Genomic DNA, 6,475 nt, shown 5'->3' with positions numbered 1-6,475 from the left:
GGGCACAATTTTTTACAATTTTATACATGTTGCATAGAACTAATCAGTTCACTTAATACTGCAGGAAATAATCCTAGTCCTAATTACCACTGCATAGTGGATGAAAGAAAGGCTTTATTCTAGGAAATAAAAATTGCTTCCTTGAACACTTTTGCACACTCACAGCAAGTTAGAGTATTCAAATTGGAATAATTATGTACTTTTTGTATCTAGCTTCAAAAAATCTAAGAAATGCTTCAGGTTGTGTCCTTGAGGTTAAAAGGAAATTAATCTGATTTTCTCATTCAATCCAGCTTACTTTAGAACATTTCCAATCCACCTACTGGCAAGTTTTTGGAAGGAATCGGAGAATCTGCAGAAGACCTGCAAGGATTTAAGGAGGAGGATTTAAACTCAGGATTGAAAGGGGACAACACTGCCTGCTGAACCACACTGAGGCCTTGTCCTGTACATTTTGGGGGAAAAACTGAACACCTTTCAGGACCAAGGAGAGCCACTGTTACAAAAACATTAGTGATCCAGCATTGGACCAAATTCTACAAGGGCCAAATTCTTCAGGACACACACGATACTACAGAAATATCATGTTACTGTAATGCTAGAACATCCCTGTACATTTAATATTCCCATTCAAATTGTGGGTTCAGAAAAAAGGGAATGAGTTGAGAATCACTGTCAACTTTTTTGTTTTGTTTTATTATTTATTTTTTATACTTAAAAAGAAATAGTTAATGAATAAGAGCAATATTAGCAGCATGCCCTTTTGTGAAATGTATCCTAAATTAATATGATGTAATTGACAGATTTAGACTGTTCGCTTTTGAATAAATGACATTTGTACACACGCTAGTCAGTGATTTATTTATTTTTTTCACATTTCTACAGTAATGGTTCACACCTAGGTGTTAGTGGGCAGATTCTATGTTACCTTATTATGACATTGCATGCTTTTAGCGGAGTCCTCTCCATTCTAATCAATTTGGCCCAATTAAAATGCTTTACATTCACAAGCGCATGTTTTTCAGTGGCATTTCAAATTATCTTTTATAATTAGACACAAAGACTTCCCCAAGCTACACAAGCCTTTGTTTAGATTCATACCACTGCAATTCAAAATGAGACAGCTTCTATTTTACAAATCAACAAATTCTTCTATTGCCAATTGTCCAAGCCCAATTACTGTCACTGGCATGAGTGGCATAATATCTTGACATTTGTTTAGGAGACAGGCTGTGACCAATTCCTTCTTGAGCTTGGGTTTTGAAGAAAAGCTTTTACAGAAGCAAGTGTCTTCTCATGTAGCAGCAGTCTCTTTGAGTTAATTGATGTTTCTACCATTATTTTAAAAAATAAAGGTTTTGCACCTTTTTATCCACTTGACAAAACCTCACTAATTGCTTTTGCACCTCTTTTCGCTCACAAACGTCAGTATATAGGGCTTAAAATTGGTGCGTATGTATTAAAAATACTACATGGAGAACTGAGTGTTGGTTTTAAAATGTTAAAAAATTGAGTATCACCTCACCATATTTTAATATTAGTTTAAACAATGTATGATTTTCATTACTGCAGGTGTTTACTCTGTTTACTCAGGTGTTTACTCTACTCACATTCTAAATAAAGCAATCGTAATATAGAAGAAGAAGAGCTATGTTTAGATAATGATAACCATACTAAAAAGGAAACTAGTGGCCTTGCAGATAAATGAATGAATGAATGAATGAATGAATGAATGAATGAATGAATGAATGAATGAATGAATGAATGAATATTAGAATGGTATGTTTTATACTACGAACTCAAATCATTACTTGCTAATTACATATTCAACCTTTTTGATATAGCAATGTCAAAATGATACCTCAATGGTGCTAACCACAAGTGTCCATTTACTGGAACAATGATAAAAGCCTGGTCAAATTCACTTTCCTGATGGCATAAACCTATTATGAAACAAGTGACCATTGAATTACCACAGAGAACTTGAAAGCTTTTATACTCGGATGTAGAATACATTCAGAGCAAAAATTGATTCACCTTATTTGCAATTGCTCTGGGACTCTCTTAAGCCTCATAGAGACAATTTACTGAGACACAAAATAAAAGAAGAAATCTTCATTGTATGCTTGCGAAAAAAAAGTTGTTGTATTGTAGCACAGCCTGAAGTAGGCACATTTATTTATCATGGAAGAAATATTTCTGCAAAGAATGTTTTTCATTTAAATGACCAATGTGAAGTTGCATGATGCAGCCTGTTTATATTCTTGAACAAAAATATATGCATGTGTTTGTCCTTAAGAACAAGATTTCAATTTAAATCTAGCTTACATTTAGCCCTGGAGCCCTTTAGGTCTTAGTTGTACAAAAAAGTATCCAAGAGTGACAGCTCTGAGCATCAAAACATGATATAGAGGTATTCAACCGAGCTTAAGATATTTAAAATGACACAGGGACAAGTTGAAGACTACTGTATTTCTACATCATGATTACATGCTAGCAACTAGATGGTTCAAACAAGGTGACAAAGAATCAAAAGATAAGATATGGATATGTAATGAATAGACAAATTGCAATTTATTTATTATAAGTTCGGTCAAAAATGTGTATTACATTTTTTGGGGGGCTTTCTTAAATTAAGCAATCAAGTGGGTTTTAATTGTCAATCGTTTTTATACAGTAGCTTGTATATGTTGGAACAAAATGCATGCAGATGAGGATGGGTTCCTTTTTTAGTCTGGTTCCTCTCAAGGTTTCTTCCTCATGCCATCTCAGGGAGTTTTTCCTTTCACAGTCACCACTGGCTTGATCATTAGGTATAAACTTACAATTATAAGAAACAAACTTACAGGCACTAAACTTATACACTTTTATATACAACTTTCTTCCCGCTTTATCTCTGTAAAGTTGCTTTGAGACGATGTCCATTTTAAAAAACGATATACCATTAAAAAATTGAATAGAATTTTCCTTGTACATGTAGCATTAAACAATACAACAGTTCAAATACACAACCAGATGAGTGAGAACACTATGCACAGAACAATAAAAAAAACGGACAATAAATATACAGGACATAATCAGATAGAAAACTAGAAAACTAATGTGAGGTGTAGAAGCAATAAGTATAATAGGAAATATTGTCAGCAGAATGAGTTTCATACATTAAAAGAGTCTGATGCAGCTTTGTAAAGTGCATGTGTGCAATGGTTTTTCAAGTTTTACTGGGTAAGGTGTTTGATAAGCCTAGCTGATCGTTGAACATTAAATAATCTGACTGCCTCAGTTGTGGATTCTGCATGATGACATGTTCTTGTACCTTCTTCCAAACCCCACCTCATCGAACAGTGTTACAGCTTGTCAGGATGTCTCTTTGTATGTGAAATTTAGAGTTTTAATAACTGTTAAATAAATATTATATATAAAATGATCGCTTTATCTATTAAATAACTTAAATATAGGGAGTGTAACTAGCTTACAACCACATGAGGGAAAGTAACTTCGACTTTTTGCTTTTCAATACTGTAATTTTTTTTTTTTTTTATCTTTATACTTATTTTACTCAGTTCTATCTTCCAGCTCTGCTTAATTTTAATACCTTATCCTAATAAGCAACATATAAATCTGTATTGAGTCATGAGTGCTTGCTTAGTGAGTGATACATTTGCCTATGATTGGTTGTTTTGAATCTCACTTGAAACTGTGCTCGCTCTCAGAAAAAGAGCAGCTCTCAAATTTCACGGTTGTCATCTCCAAAATAACGCCTTTCAGCCTTTCCTTGTGCAAACAAAAGAGCAATGCAACGATATCAATTATACATGCAGGAAGTAAACAAGAGGATTTATTATCCTCAGAGTGACCATGAATAGGACAGATTAGCATGTAAAAAGCACAAAAAACCTCTAAAGAGCAATTAGATGGGGCAGGAATTATAGAAACTGCTAGGGTGGAGTCCACATTGGAAGGAGAAAAGAATAGATCACCTCCACTGTTACAGACACCTATAGGACACATATATGTTATTAAAATAAAGGTTGTTGACACTATCTTGTAGTCGAAAAAAAATATTTGTTTGTTTCTTTTTGTGTGTATTTGGGATCACAATATATTAACAGTTATCATATGTAGACATACTGTAAACCTTAACATGGGAATTGTGAAGTAGTGCTAAACAATGCTAAATCTAATAAAAGTGCTAAATCTTTTATATGATATTGTTTTATTTGTGAACATCATACAAGGTAATTTATGAAATTTGGCTATTGACCACGGTTAATGCTACTCTGAATATTTTCTAAAAAATGGCATTATACAATGTCTCTGCAACAACATTATTAGTATGAAACTCTTAGCTTATGAGCTATCAAATTGCCAATCAACAGAGTTCTTTTCTTTTCTTTTGAAACTGGCACCAACATGTTTAAGCACTTGGGCCCAAAACTTCGACAATTCTATCACCATGACTACTGAATTCAAGTAACATGCAGCAGAAACAAAAGTTATTTCAGTATAGCCTTTCCGATGAGAAGTCCATTATAGTAACACATCCTAGCTGAGAAATGGAAAAAGCTACAACTATATATTATTAGATGTTAGAATAGCAGAGCAATTTATAGTAAGTGGGTTCAAATTCTCCCTATCTCATTTTGGTGAAACTGAAAGATCCAGAAGATTACTAGCAGTTCCTAGAGTCACCTTCCTATCAAGCCCTTCTATTGACTTGAGAGACACTTACTTTCATAATGTCCAGTTGCTTGGTCTGGCTCTGGAAAAACAGAGCTACTTCTTCCTCCACACTGTAAATATGTTGGGGAAAAACAGTGGTATTTATTGATGATGGTCAATCTCTTCAGGAACTCTTCAGTAGGTTATTTCTCTCTGCTATGGCTTTAAGAATATTGTGCCATGTTCCTCCTGCCTGGACCCAGGGCCAAAAAGGAACAAGTGTGAATGGGGTCTTAGAGTGGCTTACAGGGCAAATAATTGAAAATAATACATTGAAATGCCACTCACATCAAAGATATAAAAACATAATTAATTGATGCACCTTATCTCTATCTGTATAGCTAAAATATAGAACAAGTAGGAAAAGGCCAATGATCTACCAGGGCAAGTCATTGTTGCACCATAGGTTGTGTTACAAACAGAGGAGACCTTTTTATTTTTTACTTTCTATCAGCTCGAACCAGTCTGGCCATTCTCCTCTGACCTCTGACATCAACAAGGCATTTGCGCCCACAGAACTGCTGCTCACTGGATATTTTCTCTTTTTCGGACCATTCTCTATAAACCCTAGAGATGGTTGTGCGTGAAAATCCCAGTAGATCAGCAGTTTCTGAAATACTTAGATCAGCCCGTCTGGCACCAACAACCATGCCACGTTCAAAGTCACTTAAATCACCTTCCTTCCCCATTCTGACGCTCGGTTTGAACTGCAGTAGATAGTCTTGACCATGTCTACATGCCTAATTGCATTGAGTTGCTGCCATGTGATTGGCTGATTAGAAATTTGCGTTAATGAGCAGTTGGACATTATATATATATATATATAAATATATAATATTTGTAGTAAAAATGGTCAAACAGAAATGCCCTCTACATTAATCACTGATAATAAAAGTAGTGCCATTAATTTTTTTTTTTTGCATTAACTTGTGTCACAGAAAGTATTCAGACCCACTTTCAGTTATGTTGCAGCCTGATACTACAATCATTTAAATGAATGTTTTTCTTATTATCTACACTCAGTATCCCACATTGACAAAGTAAAAACAGAGTTCTGGAAATGTCTATTTAAAAAACAGAAATATCACATGTACACAAGTATTTAGACTCTTTACTCAGTACTTCGCTGAAGTGCCTTTGGCAGCAATTACAGCCTCGTGTTGGGTATACCGTCTTTTTGGGTATGATGCAACAAGCCCTGCACTCCTGAAATGGGGATTTTTTTTTTTGCCATTCTATTTTGCAAAATCTCTCAAACTGTGTCAGGTTGGATGGGGACTGTAGGTGGACTGCCCTTTTCAGGTGCTCTTTTGAAAACTCCAAGCAGGCTTCCATAGGTTTTGCACCGAGGAGAGGTTCACCACTCTGGCATAAAGCTCAGATCGGTGGAGGGCTGCAGTGATGGTTGTTGTTCTGAGACTGTGTCCCATCTTCACACAGAATCTTTGGAGCCATGTCAGATTGACCTTTGAGTTCTTAATCACCACTCCTACTAAGGCCCTTCTCCCCCGATTGCTCAGTTTGGCTCTTGCGACCAGCTTTTGAAAGAGTAATGGTTGTGCCAAACTTCTACCATTTGAGAATTATTGAGGCTTCTGTGCTCACAGAAAATTTTTATAGCCCTCCCCAGATCTGCGTTTTGCATCAATCCTGTTGCTGAGACCTGCAAGCGGTTTTTTTGACCTCATGGCTGGGTTTTTGCTCTGTTATATGCAATGCCAGCTGTGAGGCCTTATATCACTTAAGGAAACAT

This window comes from Silurus meridionalis, chromosome 8 (assembly GCF_014805685.1).
Source record: "Silurus meridionalis isolate SWU-2019-XX chromosome 8, ASM1480568v1, whole genome shotgun sequence".
In the NCBI taxonomy this organism is placed as follows: domain Eukaryota; kingdom Metazoa; phylum Chordata; class Actinopteri; order Siluriformes; family Siluridae; genus Silurus; species Silurus meridionalis.
Note: the sequence above shows the minus strand (reverse complement) of the source record.